At 32.8% G+C, this 20,777-nt stretch overlaps 1 pseudogene; it reads left to right on the top strand.

The window, feature by feature from the left end:
• Positions 1 to 13,446: 13,446 nt before the first annotated feature.
• Positions 13,447 to 15,174, top strand: LOC150032853 (uncharacterized; annotated as a pseudogene).
• Positions 15,175 to 20,777: the final 5,603 nt, after the last annotated feature.

Here is a 20,777-nt window from a genome sequence, read left to right on the forward strand (position 1 = left end):
TATTGTTCATTAGAGGAATTAGTGGTACTTAAGAAGTTAGATATAACTACAGGGGCAAAACGGTACATTAGCCCAGCTGTAATTATGAGCTATTTGTGAAGGATTATTATACTGTTGATTGGCTATATCCAATGGACACATAAATATATTTGTAGTGCAAAGAGTGCAACTATCGGTATTTAGTAGAATTTTCAACAGTTAACGGATGGTGGATATCGTGATTAGAGAGTTTAGTCAGTTATTCACGTACCGTTGGAGCTTCAAGCTACAGGTCCATAAGGTTCCCTTGGTAGCTCAATGGATTCATGTTGAGAATCAGTTTTTGGGTTAGTTTGAAGTATTCAAATTAACAAGAGGGAATTTGATTATATATGATGATTTATACTAAATGCAATAAAGGAGAAAAAGAACTATAGTTTATATATTGCATATGATGTGATATCAAAACTATAGGTTATAAATATAATATGATAAATTAGTTATTATATTTATTTATAATTAAATCAATTATGAGATAATTGATTTCGGTTTTCTCCAATAACTGAATGAGTGGGAAGTTATATTCAGTTTTGATAACTGATGGATAAAATAAAAATAATTTTCATTTTTTTAGATCCAACGCATTCCAATCAGGAAAAGAGAAAAAGCTATATGATAGCTTTGAGAGTGTACACGATCAAGGACCGAGTTTTCTAGATGATAGCTCCTCGATACCAAACAATCGAGTACCCAGTCTAAACGATAGACTTAGCCCATCTCCCACTTACTCGATCGTTCAATTCCGCCTTCCCTCTACCAAATTCATACAGAGCCCACACCTTCTAGATTCTCACACCGAGAATACCAAGGTAACCGAGTGGTGGTATCGAGTTTCTTGTTCGAGGGTCGAAGATCAAGTTTTACTCGATTGTGTTCTAGTATCTACCAATTCGAGTTTGTTTGGTTTGTTCGTTGCGTTTGTGCGCCTGATCGATTTTTCTTGGTGGTGACAGGAAATTAAAAGTCAATTTTACTCGACAACTAAAATCCCTTGGACGCAATATGTGATGCATGTTCCTAAGATATGCGTTGATAGTCATGCGTCGATGGTCATGCGTTGGAATGATAATGCGTTAATGAATGTATAGGATGACCATGCGTCCTGTCACAAGTTTTCTTGCATTCACGCCAAGTATAACGCGAACGCAAGTTTCTCGGATGATCTGAGGTCGAACATAGGGACTTGTAGCACAATGAATGCAGTGATGTGCATGCGGCAGTTTAAATAAAAGAATGGAAGGGAGGTTGCTAAGTTAACCCTACTCCTACTCCTATCTAACAGACAACGCAATGAGAATATGCATGAGAGGTAATGACACGAAAACTCTTGACATGAAACAAATGAATGGGAAAGATAGATAAAATGTGGAGATGATTTCATTGCAATACTTAAGAGTGACCGCAAGGGCAACCTTAGACAACGCAGGTCATACGATCATGCTACACACACACTAAAAGCCTAAGTCTAGGACGTATGCGGTGGGTATGCATAAGTGTCGAGACGACCGCATACAACCACCATATCCTACTTCCTAGATGCATACAATATCCCATCCGTAGAGTGCATATGTTGTGTGAAAGCAAACAGAGCTTATCTCTAAGATCCCCATTCTTACCTATGCATTCCAATCCGTTCTCCCAAGTCTTAGATTTGGGTGTTAGACTACTCTCCCAAGTATGCCTAAATGATGAATGATGCGCTCATAGGACAAGGTAACCGCATGAACTTGGCTGACCTAAGATTGTTCCTATCCCTAGTAAACAATGACTTACATTGCTTAATGCAACCAACTACTTACCCTCCTGGGTAGTTGGTTGTTGCTGACTTTACTCATAGACAAGTAATGCGTTAGCCTATAGACAGGCGTTGCCGCAGCTTCACACTAAGCAAATAAGGTTTTCTCACATACTCGCACAACGCACACCTCTCGATTGTTTGCTACATGTTTCATATCCCTAATCCACATGACTAACTATGTGATACTCAAGTAATCTCACTAAGTGTTGCAATGAAAGTAAGGATGCTAAGCAAAGATGATGGAGATGGAATCGAAGGAACACAGAAATGCATTGAAAATAAATTGTATTAATTTCTTAATCACAAAATGTCATACAATACAATATAAGAAAAGAAAGGAAAATGAAATGATCGGCTGGAAGCAAAGACTTGCTTCCAGCAGATGTGCGAAAAGGCTGCCGATGGTGCCATGGATGGGCGGAGGAGCTGACTCTCTCGAGATCTAGCTCCAGTCGATAGCTCTAGTCGTCACTCGAAATGAATGAAGGAGGTAAAGAACTCTCAAGCGTCTTCTCACACATTTTGTTTGGACCACAGGGAAAATCCCCGGATTGCAGGGGTAATCCCCGGACAAGTTGAATTTCTGCTCATCGGCTTCTATTTATAGAGCTTGGATCACCGACAGCATTAATAAACTGCTCTGAGTCTAACATTCGGCGCATTAGTTCTTTTCTGAACCTCTGCCACTAACGGCGTAGTAGGTGAAATGTCAACATCGTCTTTTGGTTTTTCTCGAGGTAGATGCGTTCATTCCACCAACTTTGTGTTGCTCTCATTAGTATACGTTATCGTGTAGCCGCAATCATTCAATGACCGCATTCGCTTAATACTGCAACTCTACACGATGACCGCAATCGCTAGGTGAGCGCAACTCCCACGCGATGGATGTATACGGCTGATTACCACAACATCCATGCGTTGATCGATGCGTTTGTCTTTGCGATGGAGAGTTTCTCCACATGCGGTCGTCTATGCGGTGGTCCGATTTCTGCATTTGCATCCACTTCCTGTATTAGCTACAAAAATAGAGCATTGAACACATAATAACGGGTTAGCTGAGATTCAACATGCTGATCGACGCAAACTCATTTTCTCATGAATTCCTAGCACAATTGCCGCATATTCTGCTTAACAACCTTCATAATTCTAAGTAAAAGGCCTAAGATGACATGCATTTTTGTATGTCATCACTTGGACGCTCGATGATCGAGGGTATACGAGAAGAAAAGGTTCTTCAAGGGTATGTTCACTCGATCCCTTTGTTTTTAGTCCTTGAAGCATGTTGTAGATTACTTGATGCATAACTGTTGTTGTTTTGGTTGTAAATGTCTCGTTCTTTCACAATGGGATTTGGAACAATCTGTTTCCACTCATTGGTTCTCTTTGTTAAGAGTTCCTTCACCCTATATACCAAAACAATAAGCACTCAGTCTTTCTTGAATCCCATCTAGAGAGAGATCCCACTAAGGACATTCGGAGTTTTGTTTGAGGAAGACTATAGTCATCTTAAGGCCATCGTCATTTTGAAGCTATTATCAATCACAATGGAATCGGGTTTATTATTTATTCTTGAAAATTTAGTATGAATGATCCTAGGGTTAAATTTATCCAATATAGATTTAAATATTTATGCTATTAGTGGAGTTTTTTGAATTTGGTGTTGCTTCCCTTCTACTAGTTTATTTTTTGAGTTTCTTCCCTTTTACTGATGTATTTTTTTAACATAAAGTATTTATAAGTATACTCTTATCTTGAATCTTAAATACTTGTTTAATGTTAACACATCGTAATTGTAGTTTTTTTTAATATATTTCAATCAAATGTCACTTTAAAAGATCACGATTTTATGTGGGGGCATGTGGGACAACAACAAACGATATAAAGAATTTAATATTGCTTGTTTGCATGTTTCAGTTGATTCCAATTTTTGATAGTTCACTGAGGTTATTGCTTGCAAGTTACATATTCGGGGTAATCAAGTTATTTTGGGTTTAACTATGTATAGCTCTAGATTAAGTCAATTGAATATGATTAGGATTTTAGAAGACAATGATGTTTTCTGGTGTCTTTCTATTATTGCTAGAAATATGTCTGATGATATTGCATAGTGGTGGACTGGGTTGAGGTTGACAATGATATGGATTCAATTACTGTGTCTATGCATGACAATGATAGTCATGTACTTAATAGCTCTAGTAATAGTAAAATGGAGTGTAGGTTTGTTGATTTGGTTAATGTTGATGCCATGTCAGAAGATGTTGTATTTAAAGAAGGTTATGTATTTCATAGCAAGATTCAACCGAAGAAATTAATATACGTTTTTTCCTTGAAAGTTAATTTTTAATTGAAAACTGTGAAATCTAGTCTAATGCAATTAGTAATGAGGTGTAAAGAGAATAGATGCAATTAGTTTAGTTGGTCATCACTGGTTTCTAAGGGTCAGGTGTGGATTATTCATAAATTTTTTGACAAACGCGTATGTTCAATAGATGTTGTCAAAAGTGGTCATAGGCAAGCAACTTCAATCATTATGAGTAAGTGTGTTAAATTTATTTTAAAAACAAATGATAAGATCTGATGTCGTCCAGTTGAAATCATTGCCTACATGAGAAGGAAACGTGAAGTTAGCATTAGCTACAACAAAGTTTGGAGAGGGTGTAAAATTGCATTAAGATTGATATGGGGGTTAGCAGAGGATTCGTATGCTCTGATCCCCACTCTTTTAGCTGCTTTGATTGAAAAAAAATTCAGGTATAAAACTACTTTTTAATATAAATTTTCATTGTATTTTTTTTTAAATTACTAAGTCTTTACTTGGGACTTATACTAATTATTAATTTTCTTAGGGACGTATACAACACAAGAAGTGGATGACGATTGTAGGTTTAAATACTTTTTCATGGCTCTATCTGCCTGTATTAATGCATGGAAACATTGTTTACCTATCATTTCTGTTTATGGTGCACATCTAAAGATTAAGTACTTTAGCAATGTACTTTCTACATGCACCCTGGATGAGAATTTGCAAATTGTCCCTCTTGCATTTTCTATAGTTGATTCAGAGAATGATCGCTCATAGGGGTGGTTCTTTCGCAATTTGAAGGTTATTTTTGGTGAGCCGGATGATCTCATTATAGTATCTAATAAACATCCTAGCATAACTAAAGCATTTGAAGTGTGTATGTTGCTGCTGAGCATGGCTTATGTGTATACCATCTACTCAAAATCTTTAAGGATGGGCATAAGTTGAAATTGCTAGACCAATCATTTGATTTGTGTGCAAGGGTGTACACAGTGACAGAGTTTGAATTTTACATGAGGCAATTGGAAGGAATAGTTCTGTTTATTAGGACTGAGTTAGAAGAGGTTGGACTTTCTAGGTAGGTGATGGCATTCTTTACTAGGAAGAGGTATGGTTTGATGACGATCAATATTTCTGATAGCATAAATTCAAATTTAAGAACTTCTCGAGAGCTTCCTATCATCCCCCTCCTTGAGTTCGTGCATTCGTTGATACAAAGATGGTTCTAAACGTCGTACATTTTATAGCTTCTAACGGGCCGATTTATCTCCTTGGGCTAAAGGTGTTATTAGATCAGCATCGATTGAGAGTCGCATAATAGACATTTGTTATCTTGTGAGTACTATGTGGTTGTTCTTATTAACAATTATCTTGTATGTGTAACTAATGTTGTGTGTGTTATTTTTACAGTTGTATCCTATAAATGAGTATGAATTCGAGGTTCATGATCAAAAAAAATATTTTCAAGTCGACATTCTTCATCGAACATGCACATCGAACATGGACATGTTCCCTTGCTCTCATGCATGTGTTGCCTTATGTTGTAGGAACCTTGACTTGTAGTTGTATGTGCACATGAATTTTATCGGATTTCTAAATTATACCAAGTTTATAGTTTGAGTGTGTACCCTATTGATGGTGTTGATCAGCTCATTTCAACAAATTCTCTAGATGAAGATGGTATTCTCCCACCCAATTCCAAATGATCGGCTGGAAGACCTAAGAAAAAGAGGTTGTTAACTTGCAGGGAGAAAGCATCAAGAAACATGTGGACATTGTGACTTGAAAGGTCATAATTCTAGAACATGCAAAAATCCACTTTCTAGTTAGCTGAGCTTGTCATTTTCAACAATGCAAGTTTATGTTTCATGCTCGGGTTTTTTTTAAAAAAATATATTTGGTTTATGTCCAATAGATTCTTCTATTTTTATTTATTAGATGATTAATATTTTAGTTTTCATTGGTTTATTTATACTTTTATCTTATTGACGATTACTAAGTAATATCTTGTATGAATGATTTTGGTATTTTGTTCTTCACATGATTTCTAACAACATTTTAGTTTTCATGTGAGGGTTTTTTTTTTATGTTAAATAGATAATTTTATCTTATTAATGGGCATGGTTATGGTTGTTTTAGTTGACATTGTAACTCGATCCCAATTCATAAGAAATAACGTGTATCATCTTTTTTTTTTCTTTTGTCAAATAGATTATGGCAAATGTCCAGTTTAAAACATTGGTTATGTTAATAACATTTACATATAAGTTGTATATGTTGCATCAGTTGAAGCATGGGGGAGCAATTACATGGTATCTACTATTTTTGTGTTCTTCTCTAGTAGGTAATAGAAACTTTTCTAGGTCTGGTTGTGGTTGATTCATTAGGCATTGTAATTCAATCCTGATTCATAAGAAATAATATGTATCATCTATGTTTTTTCTTCTTTTGTTAAATAGTCTCTGTCAAATTTCAAGTTTAAAACATTGGTTATGTTAATAATATTTACATATAAGTTGTATATGTTTCATCACAGTTGAAGTGTGGGGAACAATTATATGGTATCTACTATTTTTGTATTCTTCTCTAGTAGGTAGTAGAAACTTTTTTTAGGTTTAGTTATGGTTGGTTCAATTGGCATTGTAACTCGATCCTGATTCATAAGAAATAACATGTATCATATATGTTTTTTTTTTTTTTTTTTGTTTCTTTTGCCAAATAGTTTTGGCAAATGTCCAGTTTAAAATATTTGTTACGTTTATAACATTTACATATAAGTTGTATATGTTGCATCACAGTTGGAGCGTGGGAAACAATTTCATGGTGACTACTATTTTTGTGTTCTTCTCTTGTAGGTAGTAGAAAAATTTTTAGGTCTAGACGTATTATGTAATGATTTTCAATATCCAATAATCTATTTAAAATGTGTAAAAGCAACTATTATTTCGCCCTAGGTAAATTTAAGAACACCAAAATTAATTTTTATACAATAATATGTTGTAGTTTTCTAATAAATAAGATTACGGTGTGTATAAATAGGTTATATCTTACCAATGAATTAGTACTTTTATTAACCGTTGTGTATGTAGGTGCATGTTTCTGTAGGGGTTTCACATTGTTAGAGTTGTTGAGTTATTATAGTTATAGTATATAACTCAGGATGGTTTACTTGTATATAGTACTTTAACAGTAGCCTTTCCTTTTAAGCTATAATTAAATTCCTCATACACTTTTCTTTCATCAATTGAACAAATTAAATTATTTGTTACATCATCATACTCGTCCAGATAAGCATGTTACTAAAATAGTACAATCATTTTTAACTACCTGTATAGATTATTAAATAGTTGTAGGTAAGTATTCATAACTTTTTGGATCCCTCATCCTTTTGCTTTTGCCCCCTTACCGCTCATTTTCAAGAGTGTTATTCTGTTCTATCACTTTGGTGTTTGATCCAATCATTTCATGAGAGGGGTTTGCTTTGTGTGCTTGGTCATCATCATCTTTTTCGTCTTTTCAAAATCGTATCTGTTGGTCATTTGTTTCTCCACCATTAATTTCTTTTTCTTTTTCATTTTCTTCTTTCTCTTTCTCCAATTCATCCAACTCCCTAGTGAAGTCAGTTATCTCCTGTTTGATCCAAAATATATAGGAAATTTCAGGTAGCAGCAAACAAGATGTATAAAAAAATATACTAAGTACATTGTATTTAAGAAATATACTTTGAACACTTCAAATCTATTTCCTTCATTGTTACCATCGTGGGCAAGTCAATCGATTTGGACATTTGAGACCATTAAATTCTTCAAGTTTGTCACTATTTGGTTTAGGACTTCCACAATCTCCTCCATGTGCTCTGCCAGTTCAAGTTGATTTTTTTTTAATCTCGATTTGTGATTCTTCAATGGACTCCCACTTCTCCTTCATAAACCTTTGATCATATAAAGATGTGATATCCCTTCCTACTATGATTTCATCTATGCCATGTACTACACTTCTATTTTCCAACTCCTTTCAAATTGTCGTCTTATTTCCTCTTCTTTAGCTATGAATGGTTTACACTACGACATACTGATTTCTTCCTCAATAGCCAATAAGGGACAAATTTCCAACTACAGTATTAAAAACAAATGGAAATTTATCAATAATATTTTTGTAGTTATGTATACAGTATCAATTCAAGATTGTTATTCCTCATGTGAATCAGACACCTTCTTCTTTAGGTCCTTCCATTTTGGTTTTGCATTGAAAGTCCTGCTTATGATCCTTGGGATCCGGTGGTTCATTTTTCTTACAAAGAAATTCTTTAGAGAACTTAGAGCTGAGATTACCTTATATGCCCATGCTAGCGAGGGAACACAAACTTCCCCATTGATATCCCAGTGGCTCCTCTACTATGTAATGCTTTTTGGACATAGTCCACTAAAAGGTTAAATGTAAGTCTACCCCATGGGTAACTGTTAAACAAGTTTTCATCATCCACCCTAATAACGTGTTTTATGTCTACATGTACAATATCTTGACTAGGCAAGAGGAAACTTTCTAGGAAATATAGTTGGGCTATCTTTAACATATCATCATCATCGGTCTTTTTGTTTACATTGAATGCCATATTTAGATGTCTCCTAAATGCAGACTTCTCTCTTTCAAAATAGACATTCTTGATATGGTGATTACCCTGTATTTGGTCTACATCTATGTTTGGTATAGGTCTATAGTTTAATCCTATAACTATGCAAATTCTCACCGACCAAATCGCAAGTCTTTTCCTCCTATTAGAAACTTGAGCTCATCTGGGGACTAAGGTTTACATTGCTTTTGAATTAAGTGTAATAACAACTGGGAAATCTGGTAAGTAATTGAGAAATCTAAGAAATGGCCGAAACGACACTCTTTGAACCTAGTTAGCACACTTTCAGGGAGGTTTTTTTTTTCATTTTCTCAATTACTTCCGTTTTAGTCTGGAGAATAATTTTTAAAGGTTGTGTTCTCTTAAACTTCCTCATCAAGTATAAATCACCCTATCAGAAAACACAATTGGAAGAATGTAAATAGCATTAACTGTAGTTTGTATGATAAAGTACATGTATTACAATACACACCTCGCTGTTTTTTGTAGAAGTATTTTCTTCTTCTACTTTTGCCTCGGATTTTTTCTTCCACTTTTCCTTAGTATTTTACAAGTTTAAATAGATGTAGACCAGGCACATAGAATCTAGAAAAGATAAGCAAAAACATAAGCATAAACATTTACATAGCTAGAACTTGGGAAACATATGCATAAACATACAACTAAATATCATGGAGTATTTCCAACATAGACAACATAAGTACATGTACATAGTTGCTTCTTTAAAAATAGTATCCATTAAGCATAAGTATACATCATAACAGAAACACAAGCTTAAAAATAATTAATATACATGAAGCACATATAAAAATTAAGTGGGTAATTGACAACTCAGTTTAAGAAGTAGCATATACAACATAAGCATAAATACATAATAATTAAAAACTCAGCTTAGAAAGTAGCATGTACAATGCATTTGTGGATATACCTTTTCTGGTGCACACACAGCTTGGTTGATCTTTTTTCGATTCTCCTCAACGTCATTGGCAATCTCATCTGTACTTGAGTTGGCACAATCCTTTATCGAGTTTTCTTCTGATTGTTCATGGCTATCAGATTCCTCTTTCCCCTATGTATACATTTTTTTCACATGCTGCCATCAAACTACTTAATACTACCTTTATCTGTTAATAAAATAGATTGTACATACCTCATTCACTTTAACAGTCGTCTTCTCTAATAAATCTCTTCTTCTTTTTGTGTTTTGTCTCCCTCTGCATTGGATGAATGTAGTTTTAAAAAAAAAAAAAAAAAGGACAGTGAAACAAGCACCCAAAATTTTGTGTAAACTTACCTTGTTCTTCTTTTTTTTTTTTGGGGTGATATTTTCAGTGGTTTCCCCTTTCCTTTTCTTGTCAAGATTTTTCTCTAACTTTTCTTTTGGCGAGTCTAACTTCCTAGCCAATTCCCCCTCATGCATTTTTCCAGTTGTCTCTTATAGTATGCATGCAATAGGTCAGTAGGTTAGTTTTCCAAGTTATATCTTTATAGTGGTATACATATCTCATTGTTACTGTTCAGCGTATATTCTTTGTGGGTTTCATTTTTTTTTTCTAGTTATGTCTGCTGTCCGTAATCTATCACTCGATCTTGTTCTTGTAGTTGAAGTCACCTTCTTCCTATCCTACAATGTAGATTTGTCGAAGTTACATTGTTGTGGTTAAAAAAAGTAAATAAAATGTAATCAAGGGTGGAATAAACTACTATTCCAAGATCTTCCTTGTTTCAAAATATTTTTAAAAAAAAAATATTTGTCAAATAGAACCATATATATACATGTCGATTTCAAGGTAGCCATATGGCTAATGTGTTAGGATTTCAAGAAAGCAAATGTTGGGAGTTTTGTCTATTAAAATCCCTACCGAGGTTCTTGGTTAAGTTTTTTGGAAACGGCTTGTGTTAAAGATTCAAGCCACAGAGGAGGTGTGGAGGATCGAATGAGTTATTCCAGTGACAAGATAGGAAAATTTGTACCCTCGATTGCGATATGGGGTTTTCTGAAAGTTTGAATGTTAGTATTCCAATAACAAGGAATGTTGGTACTCCGGCAACAAGGGATGAAATGGAGGTTTTCTGAAGGATTCTATGTTATGGGAGAATGTAATGGAGGTTTTATGAAGCATTCAAAGGTTTCTAAAGATGGAATAGTTGTCTACTTCAGTGTTGCATAGGGAAGATGAAATGGGATATGTAAGACGAAAGGGTTCTTTCTCCTTGGTATATGTAAAGGTCATGTGGGAAGACGTATTGCAGGTATTAAATGTTTATTTGATTTTGATTTTCAATTTTGATTTGATTTTTGTTTTGTGATATATCTTGTAGTTATAGAATGATTTTCGATAATACTATAACAATTAGGGTAAAAAATGGAGATATATTTTAGTACTTTCTGCTATCGGTGTAGATGTGGATATTTGAGATTTTTTTTATTCAAAAGATTTTGTTTTTAAACACACAAAAAATATAGGATTTCATACGAGGGTATAGTTGTCACTTTTTTAAATACAAAATTATGCTGTTGGAATATTTTGACCATTTTTAAAAATACAAAGTTGTTTAACTAATAAATTTGAATTTTTTCGAGAAAGGTTTTTAGCATTATTTTTGGACAAATTTACCTTTTTTTATTATTTTTATGATGGAGAGAGAAAGTGCATTTATTATAGAGAGAGAAAATGTATTTATTTGTTGAGATTTTTTCATTTATTTAATTTAATTAGAGAGAGAAAATGTATTTAATGAAATTTTATTTTTTATTTACGTTGGTTTTCACTTTTTTTTCTTTTTTTACAGATGCATGGCCATTTAAAAATAGGAAATTTGTATTGAATAATACAAGAGGGAAAAGAATGTGATTATATATACCACATTTTTAATATTTGCTATTATAGCAAACATTGACCGGTCAACCTTTCATTTTTTTCAAAATTCCAAATTTAACTTTCCTTTTTCATGTTCGTCACCTCCTTTGAACATTGTCTCGTGACCTTCTTCTTCTTTCATCGTGATTATATCTATCGTCTCCATGAAATCAAATCAATGAAGCTCCGTGATACTTTTTTGCTTTCCTTTTTGCTGTTCTTTCCTTTTCTTTCACGGTGAAATATCGATGAATCAGTCTCCATGAAATCCCATTCGTGAATCTCCGTGATACTTCAATCAATTCCAATTCGTGAAGCTTCGTGATACTTCGATCAATACCGATTCGTAAGTTCATTTTTCTTTTTTCAATTTCATCTTTGATTGGGAGTTTTTTTTTTTCTTTTAGCGTTCGTTCTTGTTTTTTCGATTCTGTTTTTCAATTTTTCCTAAATAGTTTTTGGTCATTTAGTTTTTTCTTTCTCTTTTTTTTTCAAGAACCTAATGTTTTCTTCAGCTCACTGTGAACATAATGGATTGTGAGTAGAGTTTGTGTGCTTTCATGAAATTTTGCTTTGTTCATTACGTTGATATTTTGAGTTTTGATTGATTAATTAAGTTAGGGCTTGCATTTTTCACTGTTTCATTTGATACTGTATATTCTTTCTATAAACATATCAGTGTATTTTGATGTTTGATACTTTTAGGTTTGACATTACAGCTACATTGGCTTTGTGTTTGTCATTGATAATGTCTATCAGTATATTGGAAGATATCAGTGGCTATCATTGATAATATCTATCACTGATAGAATGTGTGATTGCTATCATTTTTTATTTGTTCATTAATTTTTATTGATATCCATTGAAAGGCATGCCTAGTTTTAGATTGGTATCAATGATATTGATAGATTTATATTTGCTTTTGATAGCTATTAGAACCTATTGATATTGTTATTCAATAGTTTTTGTTTTACTTTTGCAGGAATTTTAAAACATGGTTATTCCAATAGTTGTTTTTCATAGTGGAATATGGAATGAAAAACACTCTTATGTGAATTACAAATCTACTGGAGTTTTAGTAGATGATATAATAGTTTTTGAAGATTTTATGAGTTTAATAGTTAAGGAGATTTGTTTGGATGTGTCTACTTCTTCTATAGAACTTTCCGTTCTATTAGATTTTGTTATGAATAAGGTTCAAAATGTAGTTCAAATTCGTGAAGATAAAGATATAGCTTGGTTTTTGGCTTTAGTTAAGGAACATAATACACGACATCCTTTGGTTGTTCATGCCAGTAGTTGATGTTTGGAAGTGTCTTCTAATGTTGTTTCTAGTGGAGCTGAGAATTATTTGTCTACTGTTCCTTCTTCTAAACCTATGATTGATGATGGTGATTTCCAAGTGATTATGGATATATATATTGCTCGTGATTTGAAAGAAAAAGATGTGTTTGCTAGCAAAGAGATTTTATCAAATTGTTTTTACTTGATAGCGGTTAAGAAGAATTTTGAATTTAAGACTATAATCTCAAATTCAAGAGCAATTATGTGTGTTCAAGATGGTTTTCAGTGGTATGTGAGGGCATCCCATTACAAGCGGACTGTTTTGTGGATGCTTAGGAAGTTTATTGATATTCATGATTGTTCTATAAAAAGTATTCAAACTTGTCATAGGCAAACTTCTTCGTCCTTAATAGCTGAATGTTTAAGAAATAATTTTAGATTTAGTTCTTCTCATACCTCAACTCCTAGTGATATTGTGCATAAAGTTCGTAAGGAATTTGGAGTAACTATTAGCTATTATAAAGTATGGAGGGCAAACGAGCAAATAATGAAATCTTTGAAAGGCGATGCACGTGAATCATATGCTTTGATTCCAAAGTTTTTTATGAAGTTAAAAGAAAAGAATCCAGGTTTCTTGTTTCTGACTTATTATATGATCTATCAATGATAGCTTCTATCACTGATTGGAGTCTATCGCTGATATCTTCCATCACTGATAACATGAAAATAATAGAAGCTATTGGTGATAGACTGCAACCAGTGATAGAAGCTATTGGTGGTAGGCATCAATCAATATATACCTTTTGTAATCTGGCTTAACTGTTTATTTTCTTCTTTTAGGTACATTTACTACCTATGAAGCGGACATAAATGGGCATTTTAAGTATTGTTATATGGCTATTGGAGCATCAATTGAGGGTTGGAAGCATTGTAGACCTAATATATCAGTTGATTGGACGTTCTTGAAATGTAAATATGTCAGGACTCTTTTGACGGCTTCAACAATTGATGGTAACAATCAGATTTTTCCTCTTGCTTTTAGTATTGTTGACTCTGAAAATGATGCATTCTGGAGATGATTTTTTTAGAATTTAAGGAAAATTTTTGGTGAACGAGAGGGATTAGTCATTATTTCTGATCGGCATTTTAGCATTCCGAAAGGTGTTATGAATGTTTTTTCAAATGTTGAGTATTGTGTTTGTCTATGACACCTTTTGCAAAATATAAAGTTGATTTATAAGGATTCTTTAATTGATGAAATTATTATAGTTGTGCAAAAGCTTATACAATTGATAAGTTCAAGTTTTATATGAAATGGATGGAATCAATATATCCTACAATTCGGGAATATCTCAGTAAAGTTGATTTTGAGAAGTGGACACGTGCATATTCTAGGAGAAGAAGGTATAATATGATGATTACTAATATTTCAGAGTGCTTGAATAATATTTTGAAAGAGCCTAGGGAGTTCCCCGTTGCATCATTACTTGATTATATTAGAGAAATACTTCAAAATTGGTTTTATGAAAAGGGTCAATCAGCATTATCTATGAAGACTATTTTGACTAGTTGGGCAGAGTTTGAGTTGTGAGAGCAATACAATCAGTCAAGAAGCTTCAAGGTACAAATACCTTAACTATTAGAAAATATCATTAATAACATGTTCTATCACTGATAGTTTTTATTTTCACTGATATTTTTTGTTTTCACTAATAGCTTGAAAATATTTAATCAGGTAGGGATAGTATCACTTACAATTTCGTTTATATTTTAGTTTTCATTGACATTCCATTAGTTCACCTAGTTGATTACATTTTGTTGACTGTTTTATTTTTCAGGTTGATCCTATTAAAAATGAAGAATATAAAGTAGTTGATGGGGACAATCACTTTTTGATAAATTTGGCCTATAAATCATGCAGTTTTCATGTTTGGGATTTGGTGGAGATTCCATGTGCTCATGCTTGTGTTGTTATTCGTGGGCTAAATTTAGAGATATATACTTTTGTGTCAGACTACTATTTTTGCAGTACATTGTTATCAACCTATAAAGGATCAGTTTATCCTATTGGAAATCATTCTGATTGGAGATCTGTCGATGTTGATGTGAATGTATTACCTCCAATAGTTAAACGTCCGACTGGACGACCACGTAAACAAAGAATATTATCAATTGGTGAAAAGAAAAGGAGCTCGAAGTGCATCGATGTCATCGTCGTGGCCATAATTGTAGGACATGCAAATTTTCACCAGTTGTTTAATGAAGAAGCTTGATTTGTAATTGATGTTTGTAATGAAGAAGCTTGTTTTGTAATTGATGTTTGTCATTAATTTATCAATGCAGTGAGACAGCCGATGTTTTTCACCAATTTGTCAATTAGATTGTAGTTGTTGCTTGTTGTCATCAATTTAACCATTAGATAATGAAACAATTTGTTATTGATGTTTGTCATAAATATATTAAAGACCTTGTTAGTAATGTGTTGTTAGTGGAACAGACTTTGTTGTTGATATATCCATTCTTTAGTCAATATGATGCTTCACAATATGATGTTTTTATTTATGAAGCTTTCGTTTTCCTTTAGCCACAACAATTGAAAGAAATGATATCAAGCTATCTGTAATAGCTTATGTCAGCAATTAATACAATGAAGTGATAGATTCTATCACTGACAGTAGATAAGCATTTTTGTAGAAGATCCATCAATGATAAATTCTATCACTGATAGAATCGCCAACCAAATGCTACACGGTCGTATTGCATTACTGATACCATACTATCAGTGATAGAAGCTATGCAGCTTGTGTTTAGAGGATTTTATAAGGAGGATATCGCTCTCGGGGGAAATTTCGCTAGGAATTGAGGTGAGTATCGCTAAGAATTTCACAGGAAAAGCTTTGTATCGCTCTAGAGGGTATCGCTGGTTTCGCTCTAGAGGGTATCGCTAGTGTCGCTCTAGAGGGTATCGCTAGTGTCGCTCTCGAAGGGTATTGTTGGTGTCGCTCTAGAGGGTATCGCTGGTGTCGCTTTAGAGGATCTCGCCAGTGTCGCTTTAAAGGATCTCGTTAATGTCGCTTGTGGGGATCTGTTATTCTTCAGTAAATGTAATGTCTTGGTTGCATGCATGTATTTATGTAATCTTTGTAGAACCTTAAGGGAGTTTTATTGTTTATATTACTAGTGTTTTAACAGGTTGGTATTTAGATTAAAAGTCTTGGGTGGTGGGTGCTGGCAGGAGGGACTAGTAACAACCTCTAAAATAAATTGAAAGTTGCAACTATATCAATCACATTTATGAAGGATTCATATTGATTCAATATAATTATCATTGATCTTGTAAAATAACAATGTAATTTCCAAAATCATAACAATCACTATATATTGTCAAAATAATTTCCAAACTATTGTCAAACAAAAGTCTATTGTCAATAAATAAGTCTCTCTATTGTCAATCAAAGTTGTGATATTTTGAGATCAAAGCTTAGAGCATCGTCATTCCACCTTGGAGACTGCCTTGTAGCTTTGCTTGGAGACACCTTGGTAGATACATTTGAAGAGTCCTTCTTTTTGTCTTTCTTTTGTTTCTATGCGTTCTCCAAAATTTTCTTGGTTGGTTTTACTTGTCTTTTTGGTCTCTTGTTGTCCTCTATATTTTCGATGACAACCTTTGATCGATATTTTTTTGGACTTTTTTAAGAGTCTTTTCAATCACTTGAAATCATGGAATTAAATATAACATGACATCAATGTGTTATCAGTATCAGTCAAGTAAATAAAGCTTCCTATTATTTATAATATCACTGATAACAAACTATCAATGATAGTGTGTTATCATTGATAGTTGGTTATCAATGATTTCAGATATCACTGATAGCATGCTAATGTTATAATTAAGATCATCAATCAATCAATACTTACATTCTTTTTTGTCATATCTTCTTTATCTTTTTCTTCTTGATCTTCATCTTCATCTTTAGGATCATCATGCAATTGTTCTTGCTAGTCATTCTCTTAATCATCTTGAGCCTCCTTGTCCTTAGCAGTGTCAACTTCAGTCTGCATGCATATATCATTTTTGTTATTGTACTTCTTTACAGAAAAAGAAAATCACAAGTTTTACCTCTAGAACTTCCAAACTTGCATCTAAAAGCTCCAAACTAGATGATGGTGCTTTGTTCTTCTCAAGAGATTCTTGAGATTACTTTTTTTTTTGTGGAAGTTTATCACTGATAGCTTCTTTTATGTGGCCCAATATATCAAGAATCTCCTTGTGCTTTTCATTGATGTCCTTCTTAATATCTTCTTGTCCTCTTTTTAATTCTTCGATTGCCTCTTGTAATGATGCAATTCTTCTCCCGGTTGACATTTGTTTTCCTTCTTTTTCTTTTTCAATATTCATCTCTCTGGTTTCCACCTCCGCAAAATAGGCATAATGGTTGGATTGCAATTCTTGTTCAATTGGAACAAATGAAGCAACAGTAAACTGAAAGTTTGATAAAGATGTTAGTGATACAACTAATTTATAGAAATAATCACTGATTTCAAGCTATCACTGATTGCTTCTATCTACAATAACATGCTATCAATGATAGAAGATATCACAATAGTTCCAAATGACTGATAGAAACTATCACTGATAGTGGTATCTTCTATGTCATAAAAGCTAAAACATCAGTTATAGTTTCTATCATTTGATAGCATGCTTATAATATATATAAATAAAGAAAATAACAGTGATAAAAGACTTACTAATAATATATAAAAATAAAGGAAATAACAGTGATAAAAGACTTACACCAGTGGCTTTGAAAATATTGTTGTTGATGTGTTGTCAATCATTAGGTTCTTAAAACTCCCATTGAGTAAGTCTAGGTCCATCGCTTTTTATTCTTCGTGCAAATTCAATAGTGGGGTTGGATAATCTTAGTATAATTTCAAAAGCCAATATACCAAAGCTAGTAGAAATCCTTGGAGGAAAATGGAAGATGGCTTATTGATGACAACCTTCTTAAAAAACTCTATAGTTAGTTCAAAGGAAACTCTGCCCCATGGATAAGATCTAAACCTTTCTTCGTCATCCAACATTTTTAAATGCTTCCAACTTACTTTGTTATGTCTTTGTGTAGGAATTAGGAAGCTTTCTAGAAAATACAAGTGTGCAAGTTTGACCTTTATATCAATGGGTATGTTGGCATCAGAACCTAACAAATTAAAAGTAGGTTGGAGCTCTCTTCTTATAATTTTTTTATTTGTCTTGAAAAAGAAGTTCCTAATTGTGTTGTCCATTGATTCCTGTTCACTATAGATACTATCTATAGGGTAATCATCACAATTTAAACCTGTTACTAAATAAAAATCCTTGAGGCCAAATTCTGAAATATGTCCTTCTAAATTAAAGGCCAATATATTTTACTTGGTAGTTGTGCATTGCCTTCTAATAAGGTGTGATATGAGTTGGTTGGGCATCCTTTTCATTTTCAATCTAAGAAGTGCCCAAAAGGACCTTCTCTAAATAGTTGGAGTGATGGCTCATCTAATTTTTCTATATTAGACAGGACATCTAAACTTATGAAGGAACTGACTTTTAATGGATTTGTCCATTCACTTTCTGGAACAATTAATACATTTTCCTGTATATATAACAATAACATAAATGTAAGAAAAAAGCAACCACAAATCCATATAAATTTATAAAATATCATTAGATTGTGACCTTGATCTTCTTGTGTTTTTTCCCAGATGTTGATCCTTCCAATGTTTTCTATTTTCTTTCTCTATTTATCCTAAAAACAAATATGTAGGACCATTACATTCATATCATTGATAGCAATAATAGTGATAGATACTTTTCCTATGAATAAACAATCATAAAATCACAGTACAGGGAACTAAATTAGCATCAATGATAGCATCCATTAGTGATAGTTTGTTGATAGACAAATCCATCAACAAACTATCAATGAACTGTCAACATATTGCCTAAAGCATCAATGATAACTTCTATCCTAAAAACAAACATGTGGAACCATTACATTCATATTATTGATAGCAATAATAGTGATAGATATTTTTCCTATGAATAAACAATCATCAAATCACAGTACAGGGAACTAAATTAGCATCAATGATAGCATCCATCAGTGATAGTTTGTTGATAGACAAATCCATCAACAAACTATCAATGAACTGTCAACATATTGCGTAAAGCATCAGTAATAACTTCTATCCTAAAAACAAACATGTGGAACCATTACATTCATATCATTGATAGCAATAATAGTGATAGATACTTTTCCTATGAATAAACAATCATCAAACCACAGTACAGGGAACTAAATTAGCATCAATGATAGCATCCATCAGTGATAGTTTGTTGATAGACAAATCCATCAACAAACTATCAATGAACTGTCAACATATTGCGTAAAGCATCAGTAATAACTTCTATCCTAAAAACAAACATGTGGAACCATTACATTCATATCATTGATAGCAATAATAGTGATAGATACTTTTCCTATGAATAAACAATCATCAAACCACAGTACATGAAACTAAACTGGTATCAATGATAGAGTCCGTCAGTGATAGTTTGTTGATAGACAAATCCATCAACAAACTATCAATGAACTATCAACATATTCCCTAAAGCATCAGTGATAACTTCAGTTAAACAACAATAAATAACTAAATTAGCATAATATTCATCGAAACATCAGCAAATCACAACGAAACACAGTACTAATCTTCACATAATTAGCAATCAAACACAGTCAACAATAAACTATCTACATATTCCTCGAAAAACTAGCAAATTACAATCAACATTACAAATAATCTTTACATAATCAACATTTCGATGACTATTAGTCTATGATGACTACGCTGTGATGACTACACCGTGATGACTACACTATGACCAAAATGCATAATAAAATGAAACACCTAAAAAAGCTGGAGAATACATGTAGCCCTAATTTGAAATAACTATTTATCTTCTTATATAAACTGTCAATGGAAGAAGAACAAAGCCCTACGTTTTCGAATTCTTGCTATCAATGATGAAGAGATGAACAAAGGAAAAAGAAGAAAAAAAAGAAACGAAGAAGAACAACGTACCTTTTGAAGTTTGGAGCGAAATTGATGGGGAAGAAGACGGCACTGTCGAAATCAAAAGGTTGAAATCGGAAGGAGACGGTACTGTCGGAGCTAGAAAGGGTTGGAAGTGTTTTTTGCTTTTTTCGGAAGAAGATGAAGGGTCGAAATGAAATTTATAATTAGTAAAATAGTCCTTTACATTGTGGCCAAACGGTTTTATATAGGCCCATGTCCATTTTAGTCTTTTCTTTTTTCTGAGCTAAATTTTTAATATAAAAAATCTATATTTGCAAATACTTTTATCTTACTACATAAACTCTAATATTTATTGTAAAATAAATATTCATGCAACTTCCCCTTAAAAATATACTTCATAACATTTTGTTAGGTATTTGAAAATATTTTAACCAATATATAAAAGATACCACAATATATAAATTAGATATTGATTCAATGCTTAACACAAAATCACCTTATAATCTAATATATGAAATATACTACGATATATAAATAATATTAGTTTTATGTTCAACATAAATCGCAGTATATATCATAAATTTCATTTACAGTATATATATCTATTTAAGTAATCTGAAATCCCAACACATCAAAATTTTTATATATCACAATACACATAAAATTTAAATAAATAAAAGAAAACTCTCAATTAATTTTTATATTCTAACAAATACATTGAAACATTATCAATATACTTTGGAACATATACAAAATTAAGATCAGTAGATATTAAAATATACAAAATTA

Source organism: Benincasa hispida, chromosome 11 (genome assembly GCF_027475165.1).
Source record: "Benincasa hispida cultivar pf3 chromosome 11, pf3_genome.v1.1, whole genome shotgun sequence".
Classification (NCBI taxonomy): Eukaryota; Viridiplantae; Streptophyta; class Magnoliopsida; order Cucurbitales; family Cucurbitaceae; genus Benincasa; species Benincasa hispida.